The sequence below is a fragment of the Pelodiscus sinensis genome, chromosome 3 (genome assembly GCF_049634645.1).
Source record: "Pelodiscus sinensis isolate JC-2024 chromosome 3, ASM4963464v1, whole genome shotgun sequence".
Lineage (NCBI taxonomy): Eukaryota > Metazoa > Chordata > Testudines > Trionychidae > Pelodiscus > Pelodiscus sinensis.
The window spans coordinates 95,026,729-95,046,424 of record NC_134713.1 but is presented as its reverse complement, the minus strand read 5'-3'; positions in this window follow the sequence as shown (position 1 = coordinate 95,046,424).

The window sequence follows — 19,696 nt, the reverse complement described above, 5'->3', positions numbered from 1 at the left end:
TTTTTCATTACCCATGAAAAATGACCTTGTAAAGGTCCGAAGGGATGCAGTTCTCTGGTGTTGAATGTAATTTTTTTTTTAAACAAGTCAAGTAAAAGAATATATGCTGCTGTAGTAAAGGGTGACAAACAATCTAAAAACTAAGGCTTAAGATGAGATACATGAACAATGTATTTATTGAACCTTTTCTGACCTTCAGATGTGGACTGAAATAAACCAGAAATACACCAACGATTTTGTGATGTATTGTGGGATGTGTTAGTCAATATATTTCATAAAAAAAATACACTTGTCACACACGCTTAACTATCTGTTACACAGGTTTGACTTCAAAGGGGTTCCACATGGGTGAATGTATCTGATCATATGGGAAAAAGTGACACAATCAGGACCCTGGGGCCTTAACTCTTGCAAGTTCAGGGGAAGTGTCATATAATATGTATAATATGTATTGCTTGTAGAAGGAAGCTTGATGTGCACATGTATAACAGCTGTAAAAGCTGCCTGCTAGAGTTGGTGAAAAGTTCTCAGGTGGAATTTTCTGTAGGTGTATTTGCTTTATACGTTGATTCTGACAAAGATTCACTCTGAAAAAAAATCCTTTCTATTTTTCATTTTAAAGCCCTTTGTTTCAAAATTTGCTTTACATGCTAAATAATAACATACTAGAAAATTTAAAAAGTCAAATTGGAACAAAATATTTTTATTTTATCAAGACAACATTTCAATTGACCTAAATAATTTAAAAAAAATGTTATCACAGTTACTGCTATGATTATAGCCTGTATGTACAATAACAACCACAGTAAAACTGAATGTAGCATTAAAGCATTTATTGCACATTCTCCAATGACATCATCTGACATGTTAAAGAACCAGGTTCTTTTCATTCAATTTGTTGTTTGAGTTCTTGCAATTTTTAACATGGTATTGATATTTATATTACAATGACTTACACTTAATGCTATAAAATTAATGAGCATTCCTGTGACATCTTAGAGAGTAACAAATATATTAGATCAGGAGCTCTCGTGGGTAAAACCCACTTCATCAGATGAGTTGGAGTGGAAACATTTTGGATGAAGTGGGTTTTACCCATGACAGCTCATGATCTAATATATTTGTTAGTGTCTGAGGTGCTACAGGACTGCTTGTTGATTTTAAAGTTACCGACTAACTCGGCTATCCCTCTGAGATTTAGTGCTCTGTAATTAAAGATGTGAGTGTTGCAGTGGATTAATACACTAGCCTTTCATCTTTGGAGAACTGGGATTAAATTTATATTAGGTTAGAAATGAAAAATAATTTGGTCATCATATCCTAGTCCCAACTGAAGTATCTTAGGGTCACAAACCACCCAGATATTTTGACAAGATTATAGAGAGTCATGGTGGGTGAGATAATATCTTTTATTGGACCAACTTTTATTGGTGAGAAAGGCAATCTTTTGAGTTACACACAGATCTTCCTCCTGTCTGAAGAGGATTATGGTTATGTCATAATTATGATATCATTGCAGAGGAGAGGCCCAAGAAAACTTGCATAGTGTTGGCTCCCATTAATCCTGATACTAAGCTTCTTCATTTTCTTCTTATTTTTGGAAGTAGTAAAGTTAAAATAGCTAAACATAATGAAAATATCCCATTTAAAAAAAATGACAATATATTGTAAAATAACTATAAATATTTTGCATGTGTTATTTCTCTAAATGTCGCTTATCAAAATATGGGCCTCTTTGAGCATATTCAAAGATTCCATCGTCCTAACCGCTTGACAAAGAAATACATCTTATTATTGGGATAGCAGGAGAGAAAGACAGAAGGACAAGATAACAAGCAACATGCATACTGTGTGTTTTGATTCCAGAATCCAAACTAATTTGTTTTTCCATCTGGCAGGAAACAAATTTGCTTACTGACTACTATAAATTCCATGTCCCTCATGTTCATGCCTGGAGTATAGGTAAAATTTTTAAAAGTGCCTAAGGGACCTAGAAGCATAAGTCCCATTGACCTAGGATTTAGGCTCTGAAATCATTAGGCCTTTTAGAAAGTTTTATCTTACCTCTATAGCCTGAACTATCGATTGCTGCAAGATGGACAAGGCTAAGGAAAAACAGAATATGATGCCGTACATGACATTGAAAAAGAGGTTTGAGGTTGAGGGGTGTCCTTCAAATGCACCATTTATTAAATGTTTTGCTTTTCTCTATCTTCTAAACATTTTTCTGCCCTACTGTTCAGGATAAACATATTGAAATTAATCTCAGAAATGCCAAGCAATAATTTTTAATTTCCACTCATGGCCAGAGGGGTGCTGGAACAATTTGTATAGTGGGAGAACTCAGAGCCATTGAACCAAGAGGTAAATCCTGTATATGATGGAAACCACTTCAAGCCAGAGGGTGTGGCAGCACATCCAGCACTCCTGACTCCAGCACCTATGATGATGATGGTAGTGATGGTCACAGGTGGGAAGAAAGCTACCCAGCCCCAGATTTCTCTGCTCTAGCTGGAATTTTTTATTACTCCTACAGTTTATTACTCCTGCAGATGCTCCTGTTTTTAGGCCTCTTAGGCTCTGTTTAAACAGCACAGCTTTTAGCAACATGGCCATAAAAGTCCATCAGTGTAAGTGCCATTTTTCAGACTTTTGCCAACAAAATACTTCCACCCCTATGATCTAGGTTTGTGTTGTTGATAGGAAAGTACTCTGGAGACAACACGCTGTTTGCACTGCCATTTGCCATAATGAAACTTTGTCTTTCCAGGTGGGGGTGAGGAGGGTTAAGCATCTGTGAAGGACAAAAGTTTTGTCGCTCAATTGGCAGTGAAGACAACGCCTGAGAAACATTAACTGATAATGCCTTATCCATTAGGCCACTGGGGCTGCTGACAAGGACAGCTGTAAATGGCAGAATAATTTCAACGCTGGAAACTTGCTCACTGTCATTGAGGAAAAACATATACAGGCAGTCCCCGGGTTATGTACAAGATAGGGACTGTAGGTTTGTTCTTAAGTTGAATCTGTATGTAAGTCGGAACTGGCGTCCAGATTCAGCCACTGCTGAAACTGATCAGTTTCAACAGTGGCTGAATCTGGACGCCAGTTCTGACTTACATACAGATTCAACTTAAGAAGCCCAGGCATCCCCAAGTCAGCTGCTGCTGAAACTGATCAGCGGCTGATTCCAGGAAGCCCGGGGCAGGGTCTTCCTGTAGTCAGCCACTGGTCAGTTTCAGCAGCGGCTAACTTGGGGACGCCTGGGGCAGAACAGCTGGGGTGCTGCTGGGTTGCTCCAGTAGCGCCGCCGCTCCTCGGCGCTACTGGACCAACCCAGCAGCACCCCAGCTGCTCTGCCCCAGGTGTCCTGATTCAGCTGCTGCTGAAACTGATCAGCAGCGGCTGAATCAGGACTCCTGGGACAGAGCAGCTGGGGTGCTGCCGGGATGGTCCAGTAGCGCCAAGGAGCGGTGATGCGGGACCAACTGGCAGTGCCCCACCTGCTCTACCACAGGCCCGGGGCTTTGCTCCACGTCTCCCTGGTCTGCTGGGGGGGCCACTAGCTGCGCCCCCCCCAGCAGACCAGGGACATGGGGAGCAAAGCCGCAGCAGCGGCGGGGTGCCGCACCTCTGAGGCTTTGCTCTGGCAAAGCCTCAGAGGCGCGGGACCCCTCCGCCTCCCGGTTTTGCTCCAGGTGTCCCTGGTCTGCTGGAGACGGTCCCCAGCAGACCAGAGGTACCGGGAGCAACTCGGGGACTGCCTGTACTGATGCATCTTGCCTCAGGTTCAAAAAACCACTTTCGAGCAGAAGCTATTACGGATTAGAGCATTAATTTGCTTAACTAATCTCTCAGGGTATGTCTACATTATCACCTTAGTTCGAACTAGGGTGGTTAATGTAGGCAACCGAAGTTGCAAATGAAGCCCGGGATTTAAATATCCCGGGCTTCATTTGCATCTTGCCAGGTGCCGCCATTTTTAAAACCCCAGTAGTTCAGACTCCGTGCCCGCGGCTACACGCGGCATGGAGTAGGTAGTTCGAATTAGAAAGCCTAGTTCCACGAGGAGTAACAGTAGTTTGAATTAGAAAGCCTAATTTGAACTACCTACTCCGTGCCGCGTGTAGCCACGGGCATGGAGTCCGAACTATCGGGGCTTTAAAAATGGCGGCGCCTGGCAAGATGCAAATGAAGCCCGGGATATTTAAATCCCAGGCTTCATTTGCAACTTCGGTTGCCTACATTAACCACCCTAGTTCGAACTAGGGTGGTAGTGTAGACATACCCTCAGCTATGAACCTTAAGGCATCAGCTTGGTTTACTGGGTACAGCATCTCTGAAGAGTACTCTTATTTCATTTCCATTTTATATTTTCATGTATAGCTTTCCTTATCCACACATTTAATGGGTGTTTATAGTTTGTGGCAAACAAATAAATAAAACCACCTGTCTGAATTAGAAAACTGAAACATTTTACATAATACATATAAACCAACTGGGGCAATCCTAGAATTTGATCATGATTAACCACACAGAGTGGCAGAAAAAGGAGAATATTTATATGAGTTGGAATATAAAAACAAAAAAACACCCTAACATCCCAACAATCGTTTACAGAGTCATATCCACAACCCTGCATATACAATGTCTGAGATACAGCTGAGAGTTAACAAGCAAATGCATTACATATGCATTTTGAAGTGATTTTATGTTGAGTGTGCAAACAGGAACCCTCTCAGAAAGCAAAACAAAATAGTTAGCTTTCACAGTGTGCATTTTTTTCAGAATCTTATGAAGTCCTGCATGGAATGCTGTAGTTTTGCAATCCAGATGTCTGTATGTGTATATTATGGGTGAGACTTTTCATTTGTAACCAGTAACTGAAGTAGAATCAGTTAATTAAAAAACAGAAAGAACTTCCCTAATTCAAGCAGCATAGGTGCTGACCCATGGGGAAAAAATAGTGGGTGCTCAGCACCTACGAGCAGCCCCACAGATAAGCTCCTTTTTTTCCTCTCCCCCAGCACTTCCCACCCACTGGTGGCACTGCCAGTCAGCTCCTCCTCTTCTCTCCCAGTGTCTCCCACCTGCTGTGATCAGCTGTTCAACAGTGTGCAGGAGCTGCTAAGAGGAGGGAGAGGAGCAAGGGGCAGGAAGAGGTGGAATGGTGCTGAGAGCCTGGGAGAAGGAATGGGGACAGGACCATAGTAGGGACTGAGCACCTCTCTGGAACTCAGGAATTCAGCATAAAGGCCAAGCATTGTTAGCAGTGGAACTGGTCAGAAATTTTCCTATGAAACATTTTCAATCATAAAATACCAATTTGTTGAAAGTGGGACATTTTGCAGAAGAGGGACAATTTTTGCCAAAATTTCATTTAGAAAAAGGAACAGAGTATTCTCTAAGGTCAAAGCATTCCATGTTTACCTTTTCAGAATGAAACATTTTGATTTTCCATTTCAAATTTACTTTGTTTCAGTTTTTAAAATTGCATGTTATAGAACATTAAAAAGTCAAAATTGGAAGGAAATGCTTCCAAATATAAAAAAATGTGATGAGTTAATACTGTTAACATCTGACTGCTATGTAGTTGTCTGTGTGAAATAACTAATTGCCCAGGGGAATGTTCCAAAGAAAGTAGCGAGAGCTTGCATCATTTAACACAAGTCAACATACAATATTAAAATATGTAAGGAATAAACCTGAATTTTCAGGAAGAGGGCTTGGATAACATAAAAGATTGTTTATACCACTAATCTTTGTAATTTTATTAAAAATATTGGTTTGCATTTGTTGCTTCTTATAACACTAGTGTCTCATCCTAATGCTAGTTACCTCTCTGCTGAGTGACGGCAGATGACCAGAGTTGACGGGTAGGTTTTTCAGTGCAGGAGGAATCAGCTATGTGTATTCTGAGTATATTTTAGGTGTATTTTTTTTTAATTACACATATGCAAGTCCTGGAACAGTGATGGTCAAACAGCATTCAGGGCAGTCAGTTATTTGGGGAATCTCAATTCAAAACTAATGTTCAGCCCCCAATGTCAATTTTTGCCTCAAGAATTGACTCAAATTACTGACCAACACAGAGAGCAAACTCTTCTGCTACTCCTACAACTCCTTCCCAAAGCATGGCATGTCTTCTCAAGATGGATGTATTTGCTCATATGAATAAAGACTTAAAAGACCATGTTTAACAGCAACCTCTACATTACACAGGGATCAACACTCTGACGTTGATTCACCAGCAGTCAATTTAGCGAAGACCTGCCAAATCAACCGCAGATCACTCTGCAGTCCACTCTGTTACTTTCTGCTGGATAAGGAAAATAAGGGAAGTCAACGGGAGAGTTTCTCCCATCAATTCCCCTCTCATGGTGTAGTCCCCACAGTAACTCAACCTCCTGCTATGTTATTCATGCAGTTGGAGGTAGCATCTGATTACATCTACACTTAACACCTTGCAAAAGCGACGAGGAGTCCTGTGGCACCTTATAGACTAACTGAAGTGTAGGAGCATAAGCTTTCGTGGACAAAGACCCACTTCGTCAGATGTATATGACATACATCTGACGAAGTGGGTCTTTGCCCACGAAAGCTTATGCTCCTACACTTCAGTTAGTCTATAAGGTGCCACAGGACTCCTCGTCGCTTTTGCAGATTCAGACTAACACGGCTACCCCTCTGATACTTAACACCTTAGCAGTCATAGCACTATAAGAGGAAGTTAGTGGGCTACAGATTGCTGTAATAAGGCATAAATTCAGTGTCTCTTCAGTCTGTGATTTTTCATGTCTTGAAAAGTAATGAATTTAAGCTCCTAGGCTGTTTTTCTTAAGAGCGTTGTGAAGGTTTCCTTTTGAGAATGGGGACTCATAAGTGGAATACATAGGCAGCATGGGGGGGGTGGAGATGAGCGGTCACATGCACCAAAATGGCATGGAGGGGAGGGGCAAGGGACCATCCAGCCTCTGGTGGGGCCAGAGCTCTTAGGTAGCTGTGGGGAGGGGGAGGGACTAGGGAAGGCGGTTTGGCACCTGCAGCAGGGATCCAGCACCTCCCCCGCTCTCATTTGCAGTGGAGGGGCAAGTGGAGCAATGTGGCCCCAGTTTGCTCTCCTGCTCTTGCTGCATCACTTGAGGGACCAATGGTTCTGTGGTGCATTTGTCAACAAAATATTTTCAAGGTGATCCATGAAGAGATTGGCATATTGGGAAGCCATCCTAAGTATTCATGGCTGTTTCTACTATAATCCCTCAAGTACCCATTATGTCTAATTTGGCATACCACAGTCAGCATTAGGAATGAATACCACAGAATTCAGTGTGGCTGGTCCTTTGTTCTTTGTCTTCCTTTATGGATTTTTTTCAAGGGAGAATACACTATGGCCTTAGTGAGTTTAGAACCTGAAGCTAGTTCTGTCCAAACCTATACAAAGTATATTGATCCTTACAAATGCTGTTTAGATTTTAGTCAGTAAATGATAGGGAGTTTTATGAAGAAAAACATTCATCTAAATGAAAATCTCAACCGCCCCTCCCCCCAAAAAAGTCAGTTAGTGACCAATACATTTTATATGTTGGGTGTGGTTTGAGCAAGAAGCTGAGAAAATGGCAGTTGAACAAGATATTCTTTTGAGGGAAGGTGGACTCTTCACTTGCTCCAGCAAAAGTAAGAGCTGCTGTGGGTGGCTGCATTGGACTTTGTTGGGATTCTGCTTTGACAGTATCATCATAAGAACATAACATAAGAACATCCGTACTGGGTCAGACCAAAGGTCCATCTAGCCCAGTATCCTGTCTCCCGACAGTGGCCAGCACCAGGTGCCCCAGAGAGGGTGGACCGAAGACAATGATCAAGCGATTTGTCTCCTGCCATCCCTCTCCAGCCTCTGACAAACAGAGGCCAAGGACACCATTTTATCCTCTGGCTAATAGCCTTTTATGGACCTAACCTCCATGAAATTATATAGCTTCTCTTTAAACTCTATTATAGTCCTAGCCTTCACAGCCTCCTCTGGCAAGGAGTTCCACAGGTTGACTACACGCTGTGTGAAGAAGAACTTTCTTTTATTAGTTTTAAACCTGCTACCCATTAATTTCATTTGGTGCCCTCTAGTTCTTCTATTTAGGGAACTAATAAATAACTTTTCTTTATCGGCCCTCTCCACAGCACTCATGATTTTATAAACTTCTATCATATCTCCCCTCAGTCTTCTCTTTTCTAAACTGAAAAGTCCCAGTCGCTTTAACCTTTCCTCATATGGGACCAGTTCCAAGCCCCTAATCATTTTAGTTGCCCTTTTCTGAACCCTTTCCAAGGCCAAAATATCTTTTTTGAGGTGAGGAGACCACATCTGTACACAGTATTCAAGATGTGGGCGTACCATAGTTTTATACAGGGGCAGTAAGATATTCTGGGTCTTATTTTCTATCCCTTTCCTAATAATTCCTACCATCCTATTTGCCTTTTTGACCGCCGCTGCACACTGTGTAGAAGTTTTCAGAGAACTGTCCACGATAACTCCAAGATCTCTTTCCTGATTTGTCGTAGCCAAATTAGCCCCCATCATACTGTATGTATAGTTGGGGTTATTTTTCCTGATGTGCATTACTTTCCACTTATCCACATTAAATTTCATTTGCCATTTTGTTGCCCAATCACTCAGTTTGGTGAGATCTTCTTGGAGTCCCTCACAGTCTGCTTCTGTCTTGACTATCCTAAACAGTTTGGTATCATCTGCAAACTTTACTACCTCACTGCTTACCCCTTTCTCCAGATCATTTATGAATAAGTTGAAAAGGATTGGTCCCAGGACTGACCCTTGGGGGACACCACTAGTTACCCCTCTCCATTCTGAAAATTTACCATTTATTCCTACCCTTTGTTTCCTGTCTTTTAACCAGTTCTCAATCCAAGAAAGGACCTTCCCTCTTATCCCATGGCCATGTAATTTACACAAGAGCCTTTGGTGAAGGACCTTGTCAAAGGCTTTCTGAAAATCCAAGTATACTATATCTACTGGATCCCCCTTGTCCGCATGTTTGTTAACCCCTTCAAAGAACTCTAACAGATTAGTAAGGCAGGATTTCCCTTTACAGAAACCATGTTGACTTTTGTCCAATAAATTATGTTCTTCTACATGCTTCACAATTTTATTCTTTACTATTGTTTTGATTAATTTGCCCAGTACTGAAGTTAGACTTACCCGTCTGTAATTGCTAGGATCGCCTCTAGAGCCCTTTTTAAATATTGGTGTTACGATGGCTACCTTCCAGTCATTAGGTACAGAAGCCGATTTAAAGGATAGGTTACAAACCACAGATAATAGCTCAGCAATTTCCCATTTTAGTTCTTTTAGAACCCTTGGATGAATGCCATCCGGTCCCGGAGATTTGTTAACATTAAGTTTTTCTATTTGTTCCAAAACCTCCTCTAATGACACTTCAATCCGGGACAGTTCCTCAGATTCATCACCCACAAAGGACAGTGCAGATTCAGGAATCTCCCCAACGTCCTCAGCCGTGAAGACTGAAGCAAAGAAATCATTTAGTTTCTCCGCAATGGCTTTATTGTCCTTGATTGCTCCTTTTATAGCTCGATCATCTAGGGGACCCACAGGTTTTTTAGCAGACTTCCTGCTTCTAATGTACTTAAAAAACATTTTGTTATTTCTTTTTGAGTTTTTGACTAGCTGTTCCTCAAAATCTTTTTTTGCTTTTCTTATTACATTTTTACACTTGATTTGACAGTGTTTATTTTCCTTTCTATTTATCTCATTAGGATTGGACTTCCACTTCTTAAAAGATACCTTTTTGTCCCTCACTGCTTCTTTTACATGGTGGTTAAGCCACGGTGACTCTTTTTTAGGTCTCTTGCTATGTTTTTTAATTTGGGGTATACATTTAATTTGGGCCTCTATTATCTTACCACATGTTTTCAGATGCCTCTGATATGTATAGCATACCTTCCTTAAAGCACGGACTCCTTCCACGACAAGGCACTTTTAAAAAAATGAGCCTCAACTATCTGTTTTTCTTCAGTAATTAATGGTCCCCTCATCATTGTAATATCTGAGCATTGAATAATACCCATGTGGCAGGAAAGTGCTATTATCCCCATGTTCCAGATGGGAACCCAAGGCACAAAGAAATTACATGACTTGCCCAACATCACAGAAGAAGTCTGTGTCAAAGGAGGGAACTGAACCTCAGTTCTGTGCTAGCATCCTACCTATACAATCATTCTTTCTCGCTAGCACACTTTCCTTGCTCACCCAAAACTCCCATTGATTTCATGGAAGCTTGGGGCATGCAAAGAAAAGCATGATTGTTTTACATATTCCTCGATGCCAATTCCCGTTCAGATGGAGAATATGTTTGAGGAAAGCACACCATCCATTATTTGTGAGGGAAGCATTGCCTCAAATGCCCATGACTAGTGGGCTATTGCTAAACTCAGAACAATAGTCTGAATCCTGATGTTCCTACTCAGTTTTTATTCTGTGCTTACTTAACTCTCAGTCAAGAAAATATCTGAGTTAAGGACCTAAGAATTTAGCCCATTCTTGATAATCCATGAAATCTGATGGCAAAGCATCATTGTCAGAAAATACAGATGCTAAAGTAAAATTAGAAAGTTTACTAAGAACTAAAGAGAAACAAACTCTCAAATCCATTAGTAGTATGCTATTCATCACAATGTGCAACTTCCTGACTTTCTGACAATACTCTTTAGTGCTAACGAAGGGCTTTTCCCATTGCTTGGCTGAGGCTGGAGCAATAATTACAAGCAAGCCTTCCCCCCTTTTAGGGGGTTCATTGCTATAGTTGCAGCTGTTGTTTCAGCCTCCTGTAGTCACAGGACCTTAAGAAAAATGTAATAGACGCTTCCTTACATATAGTTGTTCCTGGCCTCTGGAAGGATGGGGTGGGTATATTACAGTAACTCAAGTTTATAAAAAATGTTGTGAAAACAATGAAAGCCACATAAGAAAACATTTACAGAACCATACAAATATGTGGTTTGTCTATTTTATCTATTTGCTTTCTTTATGTTTTGCAGGCTTTCAGAGAATGCATGTGGTCCTGGTTTCCAGGCATACAGTATGTACTTTCAGGATTCTCCAAACTGAAGAAGTATTCTGAAAAACTGTGAATATAATTAGATATGGGATACTTTTAACAGCTGGAGGGATTTCACACTTAGGCCCCAATTTACAAAACTTTGGAGTTGGCACTGTTTCAATCCTAGCACTGGAAGTAATAATTTCCCTGGCGTTTTTTTGGCATGTGAAATTATTTATGGATGTACATATAGCTTTTTTTTTTGCTTTTAAAATGAATCTTAGTTGTACCTCACTTGTGATAAATGAACAACTTTAGAAGCAATGTCAGAAAAAAATGATCCCCTATGTTTAAAACGTATGGCTAATTTCTTTCCTTGTTTATAAAAGGTCTCTTGTAAGTCTTCTACTTTACTGAAAATGCTTAAGACACTTTTCTGATACTTTAATGGAGTCAATTTGTGTGAGATTTACAAGAAAAATATATTAGTAAAGTGCCAACGCTCCGTGTATAGTTAGAAAGGCAAATCTATCATCTGTGTGATCTAGACTTTATTTCTGAGAACGGGTCTGACCAGGAATTAGAGTAAATAAAAGATTATTGCCATCATTCTTCCCACTGTAATCCCATAAGCATGGCATCATCAATGTGATTTACATGCCAGAAGAATAGGAATATACAAACTCCAAATTTACTAATAAATTGTAAGCTAATATAATTGTTATTGTTTTTGTAGTTTATTTCTCACCACAGATTCAAGGGTTCCAAAAGATAAGAACATTACTATGACAATGTATGTTAAATCTGAGATTGGTCTTCTCTTGGGAAGTGCACTGCAAACTATTTAAGAGAAGAAAGTAGTTTTATATTTTATAAATGCTTGATGACATATGTTTGTGCAATGACTATGGGCAACAGGTGACTTAATGAAGGTGCTAAGAAATTTGTATTAATTGCTTTCCTTAATGTTATACCAGCTACAAATTCTTAATAACTTTGATTCTTAGTGGGCTGGTGTGACATGCCAGAGTGGCCGCCCAGGAGACGAATCTGCTCCTTGTTTTATTCCCAGAGAGGGACAACAAGCTTCAGCACATTTCCTGACCAGCCAAGAGGTCATGAGATGGCTTGTCTTCCCATCCATTTTGTAGCCTGATCTAAAGCCCCGCTTAAGAGAATAGAAAGACTTCTATTGACTTCAGTGGTTCAAGAGTCAGACCTTCAGTTCTTGTTCAGGTTTTTCTGCTAAGACAGTGGATATGTTGCACTTGTGAATGTGGTGACATGCACATTCATTAGGAACTAGAGTGGCTTTAACTCATTTAACATTGTACACCAGATAACCATCATATGGTGACAACACTCAGTTATCACAAGCCTGGACAGGATTTGAACTGGTAAATGGAGATGAGAGGTTCCAAAACCCATTACCAATGCCCAAAGACAAGGAGTCCTCCAGCTCTTCTTTATTCTTTCAATGAATGATGATTTTTCCTCAGGCTTTCAACCACTAGTGAGTTGCATTAAGTTGTTGCATGGTGAGTTAACCTATTTCCCCCCTAAATCGAAAGTAGACTGAGACTCTTCTTTTTTCCCCTTTACTGGAAATGATTTTTAAAATTTGATAAAGCCATATATAAGAATGATCAACATAATGATTCAATGGATTCCTTTATACCACCAAAACATCTATCTGAACCATTAATTAGAGTGAGGCCTTTCCCCAAATTCTTGTTAATTACAGACACAAAATGTTGTAACCACCTTTCAATACCCTTCATGAACAGGAAGAAAGAAGTGAATACAACCTTCTTGTTGTTTAATGTATCTTGAGCAGGATTAGAATTACATTTTAAATTTGTTAGTTTCAAAACAAACAAAAAAAACCCCAAAACAAAAAACAAAAAAATTAAGAGTCAGTTTGAAAAAAGTGCCATAGAATGAACATCAGCAGCAAGATCTTTTCTTATTGCAACAGCGGCATCTAAATAGGCAGCTATCAGAGATAGGAGTGAGGGGAAGTGCAGTCACAAAAACAATACACATGTTTACCTTTATGAATGTAAATAGTGTCAATGAAGTTATTGGGACTAGTGATGGGCCTAACCAAAAGCTTTTTGAAGTCAATCATTCTATTGATTTTAATAAGGTTTAGACTATGTGGTCAATCACTTGTATCAATTTTTGAATTTTGGGGTGCAAATAACTACAGTGCCCGCACCGCATTTGTAATAATCTTATTAGTCTTTCTCCCTAAGTCTATTTAATGCACATCATCCTAAAAAAAGCTCCTCACCTCAGATTATGTTAGTTCCCATGTGGAGATTCAAGCCAGCCTCTCAGGACCTTTCCAGTATCTTAATCCTTTCCAGGACTTGCCATAGCAGCTTGAAGTCACCTTTTCCCTAACGATATCTTTTTAATTTCTGCCAGGCACAGATATTTGACACTACCCGTAACTGTGTGCTGCAGAATGCATAAAATGATTGCTGAGTGGCCACATAGCCTAAGACATGCATTCTTTATAGAATGTACTTTTCCATTTCTGTTTTCTGTTTTAGCACCTGCGGGGGTGGGGACGGGTTTCAAGATTATTCCTGTGGCAAATGCAGGTGTCAGCTGACAATTGTCTCTGTTAAGGGGGTAATGTCAGGAGCTGGCAGGATCAAATGCGGGAGGAAATATGGTTGTAATATTAATAAACACCTGCCTGGTATTACTGTACCTGCTGGAGTTCTCTCAGTAAGATAATTAATCACCTAAACCTGACAAAACAATCTTTTAAACCCCAATGTAGTATACGTTACAAAATAATTCTGAACCTGATCCAAAAAGTGTGTTAAAGATACTGGAAATCCCAGATGAAGGCTGTTATGTAAAGTAGAACTGGCAGTTTCTACCACTCCCTATGAACTGGTTTGAAATAGTACTGTGCTGAAGGACACAACATTTTTATGTACAAAGGGCATATCAGGGCATAAAGCCATTTAGCACCCATATAGTGGAAATGCTTGCCTCATCATACGTGTGCATATGGAATTTAAAATGCAATGGAAAACTATGGAACAAATTCTGCATGGCTATAAAGGCCACTGGTTTCACAAGGAACTGTATTCACGTGACTGATGGCAAGATCTGTCTGCATCTCTTTTAATTATTTTTAGTTGTACTAATAGTTGTGTGCTTTATGTTTTAATTTGATATGCTGTAAAAGTAGCAGGGTACATTGAGCAGATCTGTATAAAAGCATAAATCATAGCTGTGCTTCATATTTATAATCCTATTTGGATTCGACATTAAAAAGAATGCCTCTACTAAAGCTCTGAATATCCTGACAATAATTAGAATTACAAGCATCCAGCAGCACAAATACTGAAGTCAAATGTATTAACTCTGCCAGCCAGCTGCCTTAAATGATCAAATGGAGATAACCATTTACCTCAGCCAGCTGATGATAAAAATAGAAAAATTCCAGAAAAGCTTTTCCTCCCAAAATCATACCCAGGGATATACTCTCAAGCTTCCTCCGGGACTTCTACAAAACAAACGCATCACATCATATACTACAAAGTTCTTAAAGACTATGTCTACACTACAGTCTGGAAATGCAATTTCCCTACTCGTGTTCATGTACTCATTGGAGCTCAATGAGAGCTGGCACAAATATAAGCAGTGGGGTAGCCACAATAGAATGGGCAGCAGTAGTGGAGACAGGGCTGAGCTGTGCTGCATTATGGACTCACTGTCCAGGGAGGTTTGTAGTCAGTGTTGCTCAACTGTTTCCCCACTGTCAGTGCCCATGCTAGGAGAGCTACATTGCTATTTAGACTCGTGCCAGCTCTCACTGAATTACCACTAGTACGGATACACGAGCAGGGGAATCACACCCTTAGCTTGAAATGTAGATACAGCCCAAGTGTATTGCTCATTTTCCCATAAGGGACTGAGCATGCTGTGAGGAACAGATAAGGAAGATGTGGGGTGGGGGCAGAGCAGGGGTAGGAAGATGTGAAGCAGGGCAGAGGGCACCTCCGAGTTAGAGGGAAAGTCAATGCCTATGGGACATAATACCTCAAGAAATTTACCTGGAAGTGTGGGATTCCTTACAGTGTGTAAAGTTAAGCAGATTCGTAAGTGTTTGCACAATCAGGACGTAACTTTACGAATGACTTTTCTGTAAAGTTGATTGCTGACATTATTAAAATTATAGCCAATCAGATACCATCTATCCATTAAACCTCATCTCCCAGGGCTTAAACCAATCTCTAACTATTAAGGACCAGAATGAAACCTAATTTAAGGGGCAGGCTATCCTACACCTGCCAATCTGTGAGGTTCTAACACCTTCCTCTGAAGCTTGGGGTACAGATAGGTTCCTGGACTAGGGGGGCCTTGGGTCTGATTCAGTCTGGTAATTTATATTCCAAAGCCTAATAAAATGTTGTTCTCTAAAGATAAACTTAAAGTAAGCTGGTCTCCAATTGGCTAGAATGCACAACAGGGCTGTTCTCCAGGTCAGAATGGATATAGTACATCAATAAAAATATGTCTGGATCCTGAAATCTTTATGCTGTTCATTTTGTGAGGGTGTGTAGCACAAGTGTGAGTGGAGACTATGCAGTGAGCATGATAAATATAAGCACTATTAAAAAAACCCCTCAGTACTCCTGAATATCCATTGCCTACTTCTTAAGAACACAGGATAACGAAAAAAATAAGTGCAGAGAATCTGAGCACATGTGGTGACTGCCTAGCCCTCTAAAGTCAATGGCAAAGCCCCATCACTTCAATGAAGGCCACGTGTTCATTCATGGTGTGGTGTTACTGAAACCTATAGCATGGAAATGAGTCTCTTAGAGTATACTTACATGGCAATAAAAAACCTGCAGCACAGTGATGGCTGGCCTGGGTCAGCTGCCTCAGGTTTGCAGGGCTCAGGAGCTAAATATTGCAGTGTTGATACTCAGGGTTGGTCTTGGGACCAGGCTCCCACAAGGGGAGAGGAGAGATGGATGTCCAAGTACAGGCTACAGCCTGAGCCTGAAATTCTACACTGCTATTTTCAGATCTGCAACCCAAGTCAATTGTCCTAGGCTCCGAGACTCAGTGCCACAAGGTTTTCATTGTAGTGTAGACCCCTTACCTACTTGTTCCTCTCTTTGGCCTTCTTCTTCCTACCCGACAGGAGTAAAGCAATAGCCATCCAGCAGAACTCTCATTAAACTAGGGTTGAGTTCATCTTTCTTCCTAACATGTGACTTATAAGTGCTCTCAATTTGCTGTCCATACATCCAAGCCCACAGCAACTAACTCTGACTGATTTGCAGTATTGTAGTCTGCATTCATCGTAAGAGAATAGTTTGTAATCTTCAGGCACTGCAGTAGAACATTATCTCAGGATCAGTTTCCTTTAGTAATAAAGTCCTGACTTTGTCTCAATATTTATGATGTGGCAGAAGGCCATTTTCCATTGGAATTATCTCTTGGATATACTATGCACTGTAAAAAAATATTGCTCTATTTATGTGGCATTATAAAGACATTTGACTGAGTGACTGACTTTAACCACCCAAGAAGAGCAGTAAGTCCAGTAATCCTCTAGTAATTCATAGCATAGACTAGACTTGCTGCTATTATGTATTATGATTTTATAAAAAACAAATTAAGAAAACCATTAGATTATGCATTAATTGATATGGGCATGATTTAAATAATAGAATTAGATATTCATATTTTGTGTCTAGAATGGTAATTCGTTTTCTAATAGCATAGATAGCAATGTATGGGTTTTTTGGACGCATTAGCCTATTACAAACATTTTGGGACAATAATAATTTGCAACTGCTTTTATATACCCCCATGTATATGTTGTGCGTATGGATTTGCAAGAGGAATGAATTTAACAGGCACAAATCGGAGAGAGACCTTGGGGTTGATTCTTGGTGAAAGCTGAACAGTGCTCAGGGATTGGATTGAGAAGAAATACAAAGATGCATGAACAGTAGAGCTGTTCATGCATCTTTGTACCCTCCGGGCCTGCCAACTAAGGCCCTTCCTCTTTTATCCCCACCTCCATGGAAGTCCAGAGCCCATCACACTGGGTGGGTAGGTGAGTGGCATGTGCTCCTCACCCCCACATCTTGGCAGTCCTGGATACCCCACATCCCAGCCACTATAGCCCGAGTGCCATCAGACTTTTCTGAAGAGAAGTAGCCTGCCCAGGCTAGGGCCAAAGAGTGGCAACCAGGGGGCAGGCATTGGGGTGGAGCATGGTCAGGGTCATGCTGGGCTGTTTGGGGAGGCACAGCTTTCAGTGTGCACTGAAAGATTTCAAAGGATGTAAGCTTGTCATTGTTCTGGTCTTCCTCTATGTCTAAACTGAGTCTCTCATCTCTAGTTTAGCTTATGAGAAGGGTAAACCTGGAGAGGTTATGAAAATTGTTTCTTTCATTCTTAATTAATCTCATTTTTGTTAAGATCACTGGGCAAGTGTACAATTTCAACCACTGTCTCTAAAGAATAGAAATCACCTCTGCCTCTCCGGAGAGGTGCTGAAGAGTAAAGAGTTTCTCACCAAATTATCTCAGTGAAAACGTATGTCCTAGAGCTGATGAAAAAAATGGCAAATAGAATTTTTACTAAAAAAAATGTATTTCTCTAAAACTATCCACAACTTCAGGACGAATTTGACAAACAGTTTCAGGTGGAAAAAAAAAACATTTTTTAAACAGTCAAAATATTTCATTTGATTTTTTCATTTTAAAATTAGATTTCATGTTTAGATTTGGTCAATTTTAAAAAAATCACAGATACAAAAAAGCATGAAAATAGCTAACCTGAAACACTTAGAAAAAGTTATTTTAAGTTGGACAAAATGTTCCCATTGATTTGAAACAAAAAAGTCTGTTTTTCTAGTCAATGAAAACATTTTGAAAAAAAAAAACCTGGTTTAGGTTCAAATCAAACAAAGATTATTATTTATTTTATTTGTCAGTTTGGTCCCCAACTCTCCAAAACTCCATTTTTGCTCTGCTCATTTATGGACAGAAATGTCCTCTCACAGTGAGTAATGTTGTCATTGGGCAGCAGTGAGTGAACTCAAGTAAAAAAGCTAAAAAGACCAAGCAGGAAATGAGAGTTATTGGTCAGAAGTTTATTAGCTATTTGCTTTGCACAACATGGGCACTTTCAGCAACTAAAACTAAAATTAGTTCTGAAATTTAGAATGTGAATTAATCAGAATTCCCAAGAACCTCTAAAGAGGGGTTAAATCACCTGAGAATAGAATAAAAATTACATCTTTTTGCAACTAATATAATAGCTGCTCTTATGTGAAAAGAGAGAATAACATGGGAGCTGGTTAGAATTGCAGCTTTGATCTCTGTTCCACCTTGCAACACTTTTTTCCATTGGCTAATAAATATTAAATTAAGAATAGTTTGAAAAAAATCCCCAAGGGAATGCATTCCCATTTGTAGTAAACAGCAGTGTTAAGCATATTCTCTCTCAGCAATCCGTTGAATTCCATGTTTCCTTCTCTATGTAAATGTCATTATTTAGGGAAATTAGATATCCCTGGTGTATGAGTGACAATTCCAGTCTGACCTAGCAGAAACCAATTTTGTTTGACCCAAAATAAAAGGTACTTTCATTTTGCAGTTTGCAAAAACTGATAATTGAATATCGATGTATTTATTTTATGTATATGATTTGTTACAGTTCCAGAACATGAGATCTGGATGCACATTTAAAAGATGAAATAAACAGTAAAGGATTTACTTGAAAAAAATGGCAAGGGCACCCCATTCAAGAATTGGATGTTGTATTGTACTGTGCATCTGTGTGTACCTCATCATTCTACAATTCATAAATAAATTGTGATAGCATATTCAACACGTACAGAGAATATCTAGGTGAGGAAGATCAGGCATTCTCTGCCTTTCATTTCTTTGCAAGAAGTTCTTTATGCTTCTTGCAGCTGCAATAATCATAAGGAAAAATAATTTTTCTTTCAGTTTTCTATTCATGTGCATCCTCTCTCCAAATGAGTAAACTGTCGCAACAGCTGTATTTATGTAGCATAAGGAACTACATGTAAAGAAAATAGCACTCCTAAAAATGGTGTTTGCTTACTCTGTAGTATTCTAGTTCTTCTTAAGATCACATATAACCTACTTAAAAAGCTTAGAAATTTTTATATTTTCTTTTCAGAAGTGTAAAAAATACTTTTAAGTACATATATGGACTGACCACAGATTTATTGCCATTGACTTTTTCTAAGACAGCCAGAATGAGGCTGCTAATGCAAGTTTATGAGAACAGCTGGTACATTTACTGGCTGCTTTATAAGCACACCTCAAGAACTGTTCCACGTCTTAAAAAGCATGGTATCAAACAAACTGTACTGGACATGTGGGGCTATCGATGGGCAAGGCACTATAAACCTAGCCATAACTATTGCAGCTGTGACCATAAAACTTTTTAGGAAAGTAAAAAAATCAGACACAAAAACATTTAATGAATTTCAAATGAAAAACCTAGACTGCTGAGTGGAGCCACGTAATGATTTGGGGAAGTATGTTACGGGTCTAAATTAAACAACGAGAAAAGTTTAACAGTCATTATAT